The sequence below is a fragment of the Mixophyes fleayi genome, chromosome 3 (assembly GCF_038048845.1).
Source record: "Mixophyes fleayi isolate aMixFle1 chromosome 3, aMixFle1.hap1, whole genome shotgun sequence".
Taxonomy (NCBI): Eukaryota; Metazoa; Chordata; class Amphibia; order Anura; family Limnodynastidae; genus Mixophyes; species Mixophyes fleayi.
Genome location: NC_134404.1, coordinates 59,162,345 through 59,179,373, shown reverse-complemented (window position 1 = coordinate 59,179,373; position 17,029 = coordinate 59,162,345).

The window sequence follows — 17,029 nt, the reverse complement described above, 5'->3', positions numbered from 1 at the left end:
TGCTGTAATAAATGTATCATTAATCTTTCAATGTAGCAGAATTTAATGTTATCCATCATAATAAACTATCTTTTGATAACAGTTTTCCAATATGGTTTAATAAGGAAATAAAACATCCACTTTAAGAAACAAATGTAAAGCAGGGTACACACTACAGAAAATGCCTGTAATTAGAGTGCAGATCACACAATAAATATTGAATATTGAATTAGTGTGTGCACTCCCACGATCATGTTTTATCGCATCAAAGCCCCTCGTATTGTTTCAAAAACTTCCTAAAAATCACGATCAACGATGTTGGGGCAAATGTGGAAATGTGTAGACAGATCTCTATAGAGTTTACAGAGTCACAATCTTTTTAGCAGATGGTTATGAGTGCTGAAGAGAACAGATCTGAAGGTCGTTGGTAAAATCCTTACAGTAATGACATCTGCAGTAATGCTCTGCAGTGTGTACCCAGCTTAAGTCTTAAAATTGGGTTTCTGATTGTGTCTGACTTATTTCCTAAAAGAATTGCAAAGAACTAGTTTGCATCAAACTTGAACTTTGTCCACTAATTATGGATATGTCATAACAGTGACTGGAAGTCATTTCTTTATGTATAGCACAATATTGTCCTCAAAGGCTTGGAGCTTAAAAGCAAATATAGTTTTGAGACACTGGAATAACATGCATACCCAACAAAACTTTTCCTATTAATATAAGGTTAGAGGATCTGACAGTCTTCTACCCGGAGGCTCTGGAGTGAGCTGCACAGAGCAGAGCTTCAGATACTACCTGCAGGGTGTTTTAGCCGATTTGCATTAGTATCTTTAGAATAGATATTGAGTGAAAGCACCAGGTTTGTTCTTGGAGCACTTGTGATAAATGCTAGCAATTCCTGGCCAGTATAATAACACCTCTCAAAAACACAGCCAGACTCCTGCTCCCGTATGTCTCACACAAAACAGCTCAGAATTAAAATGCAGAACCTATTTTGCCCTCAAGTAGATCATGTCAAAATAAAGTATTAGATTGTTGTAATGCATAGAAGAATACAATTTCAACACAAAAATTTACATTTAAATTCCTCTTTCTGTCCGCAGGCAAAATGGAGTGGAGGATGAACAGTGATATTTAATAAGTAGGGAATGAGTATTTGTGGTGTATAATCCCTTACCAGATTAATTAAGGGTAGACTTATGGAATCTGTTTTTTTTAATACAGCGGGTTAAGTGGCTGTGTAACCGTACTGTAATATCTAAGTGCCTCTCATTTTGTTGTCTAACAGTTTGAGAAAATCATAACTTGTCTATAACAGTGTCTATTGTGTTTAATTTTTACTGCAATATATATTTAATTTCTAAAGAGCACACAATGCACACAGTTTGCTACAATGTAAGCATTTATTGGAAGCACTACATGTGCCGTAGAGCTCTCAATCTAATTAAAGTAACTAAAATATAGTGGAAATTAAACAATTGAAAGTTATGATGAGATGTGAACATGTATTAACATACTTTGAAGGTGGTGATATATAAAGATTATGTAATAAAAAGGTCTTTCCCCAGCCTTGATAATCAAAATAAATGGTGAGTAACAATTTGGTTAGCTGTATAAATCACCATTTTAGCCTCCTCTGCTTGTGAAGATAATGTTTAGCCCTGTTTGCCCTGCCAATTGACAAGTCTGCCTATAGATCTATCGTAGCCTTCCCAATACCTCAACATTGGTTAAATAAATCACCTAGGCAAATAGTGCACCATTTTATGACATCTATAAAATGCACAGAACGCAAAGTAATAGCAAATATGTAACTATTCAAGAGGCTTCATCACACTAAAATTTACACATTCCTATACCTCACCAGTATAGTCACTTCAATGTTTAATCCTGGCTGCTTAGCCACAATCTTCACTCCTCTATCCATGTGGTAGGGGGCTGAGGGCAATGTCCTTCTGCTTTTTGTAGGTCCAAAAATAAATCCTAGTCAGCATTGTCCTAAAGAGAACTACCCTCTGTCCTGCATCTTTTTAAATCCTCTCATGTTCTCACTTACCAGGACCTGCCATGGATCAACCTCAGTCCTCAGCTCACATGCAGGCACTCTTGTTGTGTCACTCCAACATGTCTGCTAAGCAGAATGCGACTCAGACTCCTGAGCTGGTACCTCTGACTTCTTCTTTTAGATCAGGTTTACTGTGGATCGTTCTCTCTGGCCTCTCCAAATAGCCAGAGCTGCCGGGTAGCAGGATGAACGTTGTTATTAGAAGCTGGATCCCAACCTCATCCGGATAATGGATTAAAGTAGATGGATTATAGGTCACAGGAATTACTACAGGTAAGTAGGCGTCAAAGCAGGATCATGAAGCAGTGATGTTTATTTGCTCAGAAAAGGTCCTTAGTTACACACTAGTTAGATGTACTAGTGATCTCAAGACGGTATAATACGGTTAAAATACAAAATATAGCTTTATATACTGTAACCCAGCCCCCTTCCCTACCTGGCATCACAAAAACTGAGATAATGCATTCAATGTTTAGCCTCAGGATGTAATATGTTCGCTAAGCTTGGATTTAACGCAATTTAAACTTAACAAAATTCACATAAGAGCACGCTTAAAGCCTTTGCGAGTAGAGGCTAACCTGATGGAACGTGGAAGATCGTTCCACAGCTGGGGAGTAGCCCGGGCAAAGTCCTGGAGGCGGGAGTGGGAAGTGGGGATCAGTGAAGTAGTGAGGCGGAGAGGGCGGCGAGGAGTGTAGGTAGAGAAGAGAGGCTAGTGACCCCCTCCTGTGCATTCAGGCTAAAAAAAATGTGTTAAAAATACTTAATTAGCATGGAATTTTCTTTCTTACTTTCCTACAAAAGCGCATTTCCTCCAACATAGCCTAGTGCATCAAAAATCAATACATTTCCAAAACAAAAATCAGTACATTTGCAATGATATACATTGGTGCACTGCACTGTTAATAAAAGTAAATTTATACTATAAGTTATATATAAGTGGTCCATCCACATTTCCCTTCTGTTAAATGTTCATAGTTATGTTTCCCCAGAATCTGAACCTTTTATCTACATGGAGTAAGGAAGCCAGATATAACTTATTCCTTGGTTTATTAATATTTGGCATTCTAAAGAAATGTTAGTTATTTTTAATGGAAAGAAGTTACTAGATTTTATAAAAAAGATGGCATGTTTGGTATCTCCAAGCCATAAATCATAGTTTAGGACCTTTAAAAACAATGAAAGAAAATATAGCTAAAGTAGTATAGCTTGTGGTGTGAAGGCAGAGATATGGGGGTAAATTTATGAAGCTGCGGGTTTGAAAAAGTGGAGATGTTGCCTATAACAACCAATCAGATTCTAGCTGTCATTTTGTAGAATGTACTAAATAAAGGATAACTAGAATCTGATTGGTTGCTATAGGCAACATCTCCACTTTTTCAAACCCGCAGTTTAGTAACTATACCCCATAGGGTGATCTTGTAAATCTGTTGACTAGTTATTAAAGGCTGCAGTTTATACAGCATAGTAGAGTATAATGACCATGTTTACAATAAAGCAAAAGTGGAAGCTGTTACATGCGTATGTTTTGGTGACCATTTTATATTCTCAACCTGCAACCTGCCCAGTATGACACAGGTAAATGTTCCCTTTAAATGTGTAACTGTTAGTAGAACATAGCTTTTTGTAAATATTCAATAATGAGAGCAGTGGCTGCGTAAACAAGTGTCTCTTTAGTTTAGTTTAAGTCCCACATCTAGTCTGATAAATGTCTTGTATCCGGCAGATTGATGGTGCCGTGAGGCCTTCTCATCATCTAGTAAATGCCAGAAATCGGCCCAGAATACACCATCTGTGAGGGGGTACAATTAAGGCTATTAATTTCTTACAATGTTTCTTCTCGCAACCAATTAGCAAGAAAAATAAGGGCTATTAAGTAGGTAAATCTCAAGAACTGGCTGTTACATTGATAAGATACCTTAGCTCTTTATCTAGGAGAGCGACATATATACTGTATTGTCTACAGTTAGAAATTAGTTTTTGAGACACTGGCAAATCATTCATATTTCAAATCATGCATATATTAACTCTTTCAGTGAACAGGGAGCAAATGGTCTATTTCAATCTGCGTGCTGCACACATCAAAGGAACAGTTTCACCTATCCTTGCTTCATTTATTGCATGTGAAAAAAAGAGTGAGCATTTGATACCAGGGAAAATTCTTCACAATTGCTAGCATAATTGCATAGTTGCACAAGGGGTGAAGGTAATCAGTTTAGACAGAAAGGGGGAATTTAGATTAGAACCATATCTCAGTGGCCTAGTGGTTAGCACTTCTGCCTCACAGCACTGGGGTCATAAATTCGATTCCCGACCATGGCCTTATCTGTGTGGAGATTGTATGTTCTGCCTGTGTTTGCGTGGGTTTCCTCCGGGTGCTCCGGTTTCCTCCCACACCCCAAAAACATACTAGTAGGCTAATTGGCTGCTATCATAATTGACCTTAGTCTCTCTCTCTGTCTGTCTGTGTGTGTGTATGTTAGGGAATTTAGACTGTAAGCTCTAATGGGGCAGGAATGAGTTCTCTATACAGCGCTGCGGAATTAGTGGCGCTATATAAATAACTGATGATGATGATGATGATGATTACTGAGAGTGCATTGCTATTGGTTACTTGCAACTGTATGGTACTGTTGCTAGATACGCGTCTCTTCCTCCCATAAATACCAACATCTTATGGTACTGGTTATGCTATGTATCTGAGTGTTACATTATCTGGCAACTATTATCAGCGTGTGTGGCCAGTGCACTAGGGGAACAATCGTTACAGGGGTAAGAGACGGGCATCAAGTAACAGTTTTCTAACGTTACAGAAAGTCAGGGTAGTGTTGCCAAGCTTTTAGGATTATTGACTGTGGGGTGAAAGCTTTAGAGTTGGGTTGAAAATAAGTTTCACTGCAGGTGGTTATGTTAGGTCTATAGGGCAGGGGCAAACGCAGGATTTAGAAGGGGGGGTTTCCGCCCCCCCGGAAAAAATAAATAAATTGCGAGAGGAAGCTGCTGCGCATGCGCAGCAGCTCTATTTCGGCGGGTCTGAATTCTACAGCAGCCGCGGCGCTGTCAAGCAGCATCCGCGGCAGTGCTGTATTATACTACAATACAGCACTGCCGCGGACGCTTCTTTGACAGCGCCGCGGCTGCTGTACAGTACCGTTGGTTCGCGGAGGGGAGGGGTTTCTGGAGAACCAAAAATCCCCCCTGCGTGCGCCACTGTAGGGGATGTCAGGGTTAAGTTGTGGGTAAAGGTAAGGCTGTGGGAGATCTGCAGGCTGGACTAAGGATGCAGTGATCAAAAGTCAACCCATTTTTATCCTTATGACCTAAGTGCAATTGTCCTTAAAATATTCCTAGAATGTTCAATTGTGTTTGAAAATCTTTTTATCAATGATAACATCTGTTCTTTAAAATTCTAAAACAGGATATTTATATTACAAATAATTCTAAATTTATTTAGGTTTCTCAAATTTCCAAGAATATTACCTAGGCCAGTGATGATCAAGCTGATACACTTCAGGCTCTAGCCTTCAAGAGGGCCGAAAATTGCCTTTAGTCTCATAAATAAGTTAAAACAATACATTTAATCAAAGAAAGAGCGAACAAACAAATCTGATTACAAAGCAGGAAGCATCTGGAGGCCCACAAGCTGCCCATCACTGACCTAGGCTCATTGCCGATGTTGTCATAACTTAATGTTTTAATTTTATTATTGCCTCCAATCTTCACATGTGTTACTGCTAATAAAATATAAAATAGTTCTATGGGAGCACTTATTACTTACATAGTAAGCCGTGCTGTGGGGATGAACGCTCTTGTAAAAGGGAGGATAATCTACAATGCTTTGTCAACGTTTGTTAAAGGTGTTGTTTTTTAACGCTCATATATATGAGTCCTAATAATTACGTTCTAAAGAAAATACTTTTAAATGATGTCATAGCTGTTTATTCCCTATCAGTGCCCCCCAGTGGTAATATTATACTTGCTGAACGCCTGAGAAAAATTATCAAATCTATTTCTCTTTGCAGAAAAAGCATTAGATACCAAAACAAAAAGCTGTGCAAAAATCAAAACTTAAAAAAATGCATTAACCCATGGAGGGGAACACCCAAATCACCAAGTTTGAATATAATCCAGAGATACATCCAACAAATGCTGACAGCCTTTGCTTCTGATTATTATAAGGCAGCTGGTAATCCTTCAAGTTCTTTTTACAAGACACAGATCAAAAGGAAGGAGATTTTCAGGAGAGTTTGTAAACGTCTGCTTATGGATTTCTAATGATCACAATTCTGCATTCTTACAGTGTCAGATGCTACGTGTTTAAGCTGTATGGAGCCTGGTGACAAGACCCATGGTGGTTGGAGCAGAGAATGAGTTTAAATCTCTGCTCAATGTATGCAAGAAACAGCATCAGTAGTCCAAAGCTTACCCACACATAGTCGACTCATTAGTGCTGAACCCTTTTTTTTTCACAATGCAGCCTCACAACTCATTAAGAACTAAAGACGGCAGGCAGAGGTTGCTCCCAGGCTATTCCGAGTATCCTCTGCATGACTGTCGACCACCAGGTGTGGCCATGAATTGTGCAGTCGCACAGTTACTGGGTATGCTGTCAATCAGGGCCGGACTGGGACTAAAAATCAGCCCTGGCATTTCAAGCATACAGGCCCATCTGTGTTGATGAGCATGAAAAAACTGTGTGCCGCTGCGCAGCAGCGGTGCCACCAAGGGCGTAGCTACATTATGTTGGGGGCGTGGTCAACATGGGGCATTGATACATACATTATAATAAAACATTACATTTATCAGGCCCTCCCTATCATGCCACCCCCCCACCCCAGAAACACATTACAACACCCCTAGTCCACTGTACTTATCTATGATTCTGATGCTGCTGACATCCATCACAGTGGGAACTTCCTGTAGAGTGAGCAGGGAAGCTCTTAGTCTCACAAAATTAATAAATCTCATGAGACTTAGAGCACTTCGGCTTGCTCTGCAGGCTGTGTCCTATCCAGGAACTGGGAGTAGCTATCTGCTCCCTCCTGCTAACCAGAGCTGGATTTAGGCTCAGGACATAGGCACTTAAGACAGGGGGCTCCTATGATGTAATATGGTTATTAGACACATTTTCAACAAATACATAGGCAATACTGTGAGCACTATTGTTAGGTGCATACAGTTCTGCCTTCACAAGCAGTACAATGTGAAGTAGGACATACCTCCCAACTGTCCTTGCAGTCAGACCAAATCCTGACTAAGCGGGACAGTCACCCACCAAATTCAGGACAGTTGGCAGACTGTCCTGGTCTCTCTTACCTGTCTTGTCATTGTACCACTTGTGGCTCCTGGTGTCTTTAGATCAGTTGCTGCTTGTCTGGATCCTGGAATATTGGGGGCCCTATTTGGAAAAAAAAAATGGGTACATGAAATTTAGAAAACTCCAACCAGCACCGGTGTTAACTCAATATAGCACCCACGTTATAAAATTAGGCCTCACTCCAGCCCCAACATTAAAATAATAGTATTCCCATTTAATAAATAAATCTATTTCCCTCCCTCCAAACAACCTCAGCAAGAAATTAAATAGCATTTATGTTTAATAAAAATAACCATTTCCCACAGCCATCCCAGGCATTAAATAATTCATAATCACATTTAATAAACAGACCTCATTTACCCCAAACAGCCCCACATTCACTTAATAACACACATTATAGTCATATACTGTCCCCCACACACATTGGCCATTTTTATTTTCCCCCTCCTACAGCCATTGCCCCCCCCACAGACATTTTCACTCACCCCCCCATTCCCCCCGCAGACATTTTCAATCATCCCCTCTTCCCCCTGCATTTTCACTCACCCCCCATCCCCCTGCAGACATTTTCAGTCCCTCTCTGCCCTGCAGACATTTATTGCCCCCCCTGCAGACATTTATTGCCCCTCTCCCCCCACAGACATTTATTGCCCCTCACCCCCCCTGCAGACATTTAATGCCCCTTCCCCCCTGCACACATTTTCGCTTCCTCTCCCCCCGCACACATTTTCGGTTTCTCTCCCCCCCTGCACGCATATTCGCTTCCTCTCCCCCCCCACACATATTCACTTCCTCTCCCCCCCTGCACACATATTCGCTTCCTCTCCCCCCTGCACACATTTTCAGTTCCTCTCCCCCCCTGCACACATATTTGGTTTATCCCCCCCTGCACACATATTCCATTTCTCTCCCCCCCTCCCTGCACACACATTCCATTTCTCCCCCCCTCATTGCACACATATTCCATTTCTCTCCCCCCCTCCCGGCACACATATTCCGTTTCCCCCCCCTTCCCTGCACACATATTACGTTTCTTTCCCCCCCCTCACATATTCCGTTTCTCTCCCCCCCTCCCTGCACACATATTCCGTTTCTCTCCCCCCCCCCATACACTTACCTCAGCACTGACAGCAGCCTCCGGGAATCCACTGCAGCTAGTCCTACGCGGCCGCGAACTTGAAGCGCGGGAGCCGGGCCGGCGTGCAGAGCCATCATGACGTCACACATCATGATGGCCACACACAAAAAAATTTTTTTTTTTTTTATTTAATCGGTGGATCGCAGGGAGCCGGACCCACACTGCCATCGGCCCTTCTGGCATTTGCCAGAAGAACCAGATGGCCAGTCTGGCCCTGCTGTCAATTGACGGCTCCGAGCACACAGGTTGATGGATGACACTGGCCATTCAGAAAACAGAATGTCAGGAGGTCTCAACACCCTAATTGGTGGATAGATGGAATTATCCACCAATCAGAGTTCAGGGAACTGTCTACTGGATATAGCAAAATCCAGAACAGCTAAACACATTCCCTAACATGCTAGCAGGCAGTGTGGGACCACAAGAGAAGTATGAAATTAATTTTGGTCTCCATCAGATAACTGGGGATTTGTGGTGGTCTGCACTGTAATACCAACAGAGATTTGGAAGCTTGTATTGTAAAACCATCAACAATTTGGGGGGTCTGCATTTTAATGTAGCCTCCAGAACAGGGTGAGCATTGAATAGTAGTCACTAAAAATTTTTGTGTTTTGACTAGAATTATTGTACTGTATATTGTTTATTAAGATGTTTTCTGTATTTTCTCATTAAGTTGTACTCTGTATTGTATATTGTTTATTAAGATGTTCTCTGTATTGTACATCGATAATTAAGATTCTATTTATCTTGTATTGGGGTCTCTAGAATGCTCTCTATTTCTATAGCAGTCACTAGAATGCACTTTGTATATATTACTGGGATGCTAACAGTATTGTATAGATGTTATTGGAATGCTCACTGTGTTGTATAGAGGCTGCTATCATGGTCTCTGTATTGTCATGAGGTCATTAGAATGATCTGTGTATTGCATTGCAACATTATATTTATGGGAATTAGGACACGGTCATGACCCTTCTGAAAGAGGACAAGACAGTGTTACTTATTGTTGTACCATGTCCTCATGGGGTGTGCCTAGCACTTTATAAACACTGGGCTGCTACTGGCTCCATTCCCCTCCTTTCTAAACACCCCTTCATTGATGCACCCACTCATAGCACCCCAACATTCTGGCTTATGGACAGGGACAGTCCTTTAGAAGTGGCATTTGGAAGGTTTGCTCTCTCTTGCCCCAAAAAAAGCCAAAAATTTGCAGTGCTCCCCTGCTTTGAAGTGCACCGTTGATGTTACTATTCATGTGTCCTGTTTATTTATGATACCTTTTGCCCTTCAAAGTTCCAAGTTGTGAGCTAATACCATTCAATGCTTTAAAAAAAAAAAAAAAATGTTTCAAATAAATGACATTTTTTTTAAGATCTATTTTATTTATTTATTTTTACTAATTGGAACTGGAGCTCAAATCTTGGCTTCCAGTTCCATTGCATTTGCTCAGCTCATGCATGCATCTGCAGAGACTGGACTGGAAAACTGGTAACCTAACCATTATTTGCCTGGACCAGTATCTCTTGGCTCAGTTGTCTTGGTGATATTTTTTTGATAATTGGCGATAAGTCTTTTTTTTCACAGGTGCCAATGATAGATATATCCCTATAGCATTAATAAGAAAAAACTTCTAATATTCACAAGGTAAATCTCATTATGGATTACTGCTGCTAATAAACAAAAGTGTTTCTCTTTGAACATAACATTCTTATCAACATATAAAAAGAGAAGACTGGTACAAAAATAGTCTGTCTAATCACCCCCTGATCTGACAAACCCTACTCTGATTTGCTGAAACCAGCCAAGATACCAAGTGAGGTATGCAATAGTGACATGTGCTACCTTTAATACTAAGCCACTACTTAAGTAAATTATCTCCTGTTTCATTCCAACATTTGGCCTAAGCATTGGTATTGGACCCAGTGGATGCAACAGACTTCTCTGTTTATATGGTTACATCACACTGCACCCTAACAACCACCTCCTCTGCTCACTGAGATATCAGACTTCAGTCTACCTATACTGTACAGACCAACTTTCCAGTTATGATTCCCTTAGATTGTACGCTCCCTTGAGCAGGGCCAAATTCCCTAATATAGACACACACTCACACACAGACACAGACAGACAGACAGAGAGGGAGAGAGGGAGACTAGGGTCAATTTTGATAGCAGCCAATTAACCTAGCAGTATGTTTTTGGAGTGTGGGAGGAAACCGGAGCACCCGGAGGCAGCACGGTGGCTAAGTGATTAGCACTTCTACCTTACAGCACTGGGGTCATGGGTTCAATTCCCAAGCATGGCCTTATCTGTGTGGAGTTTGTATGTTTGCATGGGTTTCCTCCGGGTGTTCCGGTTTCCTCCCACATTCCAAAAACATACTGGTAGGTTAATTGGCTGCTAACAAATTGACCCTAGTCTGTGTGTCTGTGTATGTTAGGGAATTTAGACTGTAAGCTCCAATGGGGCAGGGACTGATGTGAATGAGTTCTCTGTACAGGGCTGCGGAATCAGTGGCGCTATATAAATAACTGATGATGATGAAATAATATTAATTGAATTATTACAATTAATGACATATATAAATATATAGGAACAAATATCAAACACTATAAATGTTATATATAATGGTATGTGTGTGTGTGTGTGTGTGTATGTGTGTTTTTTACTAATGAAACTGAAAGCACAAATCTGGACTCTCAGTTCCATTGTAAATGTGCAGACTGACGGAGATTGGCCTGGTAAAATGATAGGTTTACCATCACCTGTATTGCCAGGGCAGCTGGGTAATGCTGTCCCACTAATATGTTTTTCATAAATTTGAACAATAAGTGTTTTTTTTTTAACTGTGATAAACGGTGATACAAAATTATCACTTATAATCTCAATGGGGTAAATGTTAATAAAGAGGCCCATAAGAGTAGATAACAAATGTCACGGTTTTGTTTGCAGCTGCTTTTTTAAAATAAAAAGTATACATAATCTAAGCTCCAACTATGATTATATATGATTATCCACTGCTAAAGTGTGCAAAACACTTACACGTAGGGTAGGGCAAACTATGTCGCAGGCTGAAGAAATTAATCCAATCAATTTACAAGCCAGTGACTGGTGTATCAGCAAAGTAACTAGTTCAGTGACTTGATAGATTGCATTCTCATGACGACTTTTGTGGGTACAGCCCACAAAATCCGTCACCTTCACTGTAAGGACACTTTAACCAAACTATTTCAATACAGCAACTTTGCTGCTCCAAGTAATTTTAGGTTATACCCTTTAGCTAAACTGTTTACTTAAATCTCTGGCCAGCAGTGTAATCTGTAAAATTACTTTGATTTCTGCTAATTCTTTAGAATTGAGAAGATGAAATGTTGCTAATCCCAGAGCTGAAATGATGAGTTTCCATATATATAGAGCGCTTTCAATCTTCTTTTCTAATACTTTTTGTTAATCTTTCCATTCCACGAGTGAACTTTAATATACAATTTTACTTATTTACACAAACATTTATAATAAGAAAAAAAAGGCAGGAAGTCATATTTTCATTTTGAAGCTTCTGAATGCAGACGTGTTACTAAGAAGTGAGCCAGCTGCAGAACATGGGAAAAACTCTGGGTGAATGCATGGTTATTTATACTGGGTATGAAGGTCAGCCAGCATGTACTTGGCCTAGGGAATCACAATCTATAGATATAGCACCCCTTTCCCTAACACTCTGAAAGGGGTGGTGAAATGTTGTCTCTCTCCTCTTCAGTGCCTCCATCCAAGTCTTCTACACAGTAAGGTGGGATACGGACTGTAACTGGATCCACCAGGGGTTCACTCGGGAAGACCTTCTACCCGATCACACTAACCCTCTGAATAATAATGGATCACACACTGTGGTTATGAACAAACAAATGGATGTTTATTGTGGGGGAAATAAATGGGTATGGGAGATTTAATGAAAGGAGATTCTGAACTGGGTAAGTGGAACAAAGGGAAGATAATAATCAATATCAATAGTACAGTCATGGGCAAAAGTTTTGAGAATGACACAAATATTGTTTTTCACAAAGTATGCTGCCTCAGTTTTTATGATGGCAATTTGCATATACTCCAGAATGTCATGGAGAGTGATCAGATGAATTGCAATTAACTTCAAAGTCCCTCTTTGCCATGACAATGAACTTTATCCCAAAAACAACATTTCCACTGCATTTCAGCCCTGCCACAAAAGGACCAGCTGACATCAGGTCAGTGATTCTCTTGTTAACACAGATGAGAGTGTTGATGAGGACAAGGCTGGAGATCACTCTGTCATGCTGATTGAGATAGAATAACAGACTGGAAGCTTTAAAAGGAGGGTGGTGCTTGAAATCATTGTTCTTCCTCTGTTAACCATGGTCAACTGCAAGGAAACAACTGCAGTTATCATTGCTTTGCACAAAAAGGGCTTCACAGGCACGGAAGTACTCAGAAGAGAACACTGACCTCAGCGAGGTAGAACAGCTTCCAGCAGAGCGTAGTCAGACAGGCAGGGTTTGGTACATGGAAGATCCAGCAGAGCATAGTCAGACAGGCAGGGTTTGTTACACGGAAGATCCAGCAGAGCATAGTCAGACAGGCAGGGTTTGTTACATGGAAGATCCAGCAGAGCAAAATCAGACAGGCAGGGTTTGGTGCACGAAAGATCCAGCAGAGTGTAGTTAGACAAGCAGGGTTTGGTACACGGAAGATCCAGCAGAGCGTAGTAAGACAAGCAGGGTTTGGTACATGGAAGATTCAGCAAAGCGTAGCCAGACAAGCAGGGTCTGGTACACCGAAAATCCAGCAGAAGGCATTTACAGGGAGAACAGTGTAACAGACACAAGGAACTGCAGGGAGTCAGATGCACCTGCAACTATGTTGCTCTGACACACGACCAGCGTCAGAGCGAGGTTTAAGTAGAGGAGGAGATTTGAAGTACCCGACAGTCAGGTCATGTGACCTGCCACCTGGAAGCGCCGATCGAGGCACTGGAAGAGAACGACGCTGGAACCCGGAGAGGTGAGTCTGTAACACTCTCCAGATCTTGGATTATAGACTACTTGCAAGCTTGATCTTGCTAGCTGTCTGTCTCTGCTCACATGCGATTCACTAATAGCTGGAGACTCCCTCACAACACATAGGCTCATATTCCTTGAAATCTACTTCAGGCTGATAGGTAGCAGATTCTCTGCAGGGATCTGTCTATAGGCTCTCCTGTGCAGCACTACACTCACCAGCTTTTGTGGTAGCTCTGAAGTCTCTGTGTCTCCTTGTATGCTCTGTCTCTCCAGCATACTCCCCTCCCTGATCTCTTTCCCTCCTCTGCTTCTGTGCAACTGCAGAGGCTGCACTTTGCTTCACCCCTTGTTTCTCTGGCATCATGCTGTTTGTATATATATATATATATATATATATATATATATATGTGTGTGTGTGTGTGTGTGTGTATGTATGTACATACACACACAATCATCATAATAGTAGGGAAGCACATGGAATCCAAAATGTTTCATCTTTGATGGGAGGAGCTGGGTAGATTGGTGCAGAATGTGGGTAAAGTGCTTGTATGCGCCAAATTATATGCCTACAGGCAAACACAGGAATTTGTTTCCAGGATTAGATTACTTAAAGGGGTAGAGTAGGTTGATTTAAAGAGATGGGGGTAAATGTATCAAGCTGAGAGTTTTACGGCGAGTTTGAAAGTGGAGATGTTGCATATAGCAACCAATCAGATTCTAGCTATCATATTGTAGAATGTACTAAATAAATAATAGCTAGAATCTGATTGGTTTTTCAAACCCTCCGGAAACCTTTCAGCTTGATACATTTAACCCATGGTCTCTGTTCAGCAGGAGAAGGCACATAGTATACACAAAGTGACTGGAAACAAGGTGGTGTAAATCTGATCTTATTATTAATCTTTTAAGGCACACTTTGTACGGAAAAGCAAATTGGGGCATTTCAACTAATGTAAGAAAAATTTTCAAACACACAAAAGTGACACACTTAATAGAAAGATCCATGCTCAGTATTTAAAAAGGGTGCATTTCAATGTTGCTTTTCACCAACATCTTCACATTCTATGCAGAAGCGGAAATAGCGTGCTGTGGGCCCCCGGTGCAGGGGGAAGCTGGGAGGAGGGAACCGGGGCCCACAGCTCTCTAGTTCCCCATACAGTGGGCCCCATTATCTCCATGTGTCCCACAGCACCGCACCTGCTGCACCGATGGTAGTTCCGCCACTGATTCTATGTTCCAACATACTCTACAAACACTGCATGCACATAATATAGTTACACAACATTATCAGTGTATCACATTTGTCAACAGATAAAACAGCGTTACGAATGTCAGTGCAACAGTGTCCCTTAATATTTTAGTCAGTAAGTCTGGTCCGAGCACCTGTGCTCACCCCCTACGCTTGTTTAGGTGATGTCCCCTAACTCTCATAATTTAAAGCATAACTTAGGCTGAAACAAGCAGTATTTTTGAAGAAGAACAGAAAAGGTGAAATAAATGAATGAGGTGGACCTAAACTGTTGTAGGATGGAGTTTTTCTCACTCTTTCATCCATGCACTTGTCCAGTTAGACCAATTAACCCACAAATGGAGGTTCAGATTGATTTTAAAGGGGCAGTTCCTAAATCCGAAATGCGTGTATTCACCTCTGAATGTGCTAGGCAGACGCATAGAAAATCTCTGCGTTTCTGCATGGCTTGCACTTTCCTAAATGACCTTTTCCGTGTATATTCTCTGTGCCACACAATAATATCTCTCTCACACATTCCCTATAATCCCGCTTTCTCATTTTCTTCTGTGTGTGCGCCCCTATATAAAAACATGTTTAACCAAAATCCCCCCCAAAACTCCTCCCTATGTTTATAACTTATTTCTTCTGCTGAAGCTTTAAAAGATATCTGTTTGTTTGAGGGCAGAATTAGATGTGACCAGCGTTTTATTGTGACATAAAAACCATATTTCTTCCCCAGAAGATTAAAAAATAAAATCGGTTAATAAGAAAAGCTGTCAGCGACAGAAAATAGTTGACATAATCCGTTTATCCTGCTAGCAATAAAGATACTGGTCCTTGGGAGTCTGTCTCCTCTCTCATGTTATGTTGCCCAAAACATTATCTTCACAGCATTCTGATGGATTAAGCAGTCACATGTGAGATAGCAACCAAATGACAGATGCAAAAAAAAAAATCTATAGATATATAATATTATTTCGGCTCTCCTCCTCCTGCTCTTGCTCTCTGTTTCTTTGTCACATTTTTCTTTAGCTGATGTTTATACCCATATTTTCTAAGGAGTTTGATAATGCCGATAAACAGGTTGGGCGCAGTACTAATGTATATATGTGCATATGGAGTGGATTCATTTTATATGTGTGTGTGTGTGCGTGTGTGTGTGTGTGTATGTGTGTGTGTGTGTGTGTGTGCTGTAACTCTTACAGTCTCACTGATTTTTTGTGTATAATAATAAGTGTATCAGTGTCAAAGGTACAGTACTGTGAGTGCGCAGTGTATCGGTAAAGGTATATATATATGGAATTTGCTGGCGCTATATAAATAAATGTTGATGATGATGATGATCACTGTGTTTATATGTTTATGAACTGTAAAGATGGAGCGTCACCCTTTTAGTATTATTTATTTATAAGGCGCCACAGATTCCGTAGCCCCAGATACAGAGGCAAGTAACAAATAGATGGGGTAATGCACACAAGTAGCCCAGATTAGATGCTATGGGGACTCACATGGAGTGCAGCAGAATACATGACAGGAGGAACAAGGGAGTCAGACAGCGGACAGACATGGGACAATAGGTAAAGAAGACCCTGCCGTGATGGCTTACATTCTAGAGGGAGGGGCGGTGAGAGACAGTAGGTCCAACTGGGAAAAGATGGAGATGGCAGGCGAGGTGGTGGATAGAATGGTTAGGAGGTGGTAGGATAGGCCAGCTTGAAAAGGTGAGTTTTGAGTGAGCATTTGAAGGCCTGAAGGTTGGGGGAGAGTCGAGTGAGACATGGTAGGGAGTTCCAAAGATTAGGGACTGCACGTTAGAAGTCTTGAAGGCGAGCATGGGAGGAGGTAATGAGAGACGAGTGGATGCGGAGGTCAGAGGCAGAGCGGAGTGACATTTTCTGGTGATGACAACATGCTGAAGTAAGACAACAAGCACCCGATCCTGCCAAGTGTCAAAAAGAGACGCACCCCATCTGTGTGTTTTGAACAGGTGTAAGATCTATATATGTAGGATAAGTAACAGTGTATATATGCATGCTGGAAGAAGTATCACTGGTGGTCATTAAAAGCGGGCTAATGCAGTACAGCAAGAAGCAGAGACTGACCATTTATGATGTGATTGCGCCTTTATTTGCATTTTTGCATAATAGTTTGCACCACCAGATGAATTATGGGCAGGCTGGTGTGTTCCAAAGATATGTAATAGTAGTACTGTATATACTCGTGTATAAGCCGAGTTTTTCAGCATACTTTTGTATGCTGAAAAAGGGCA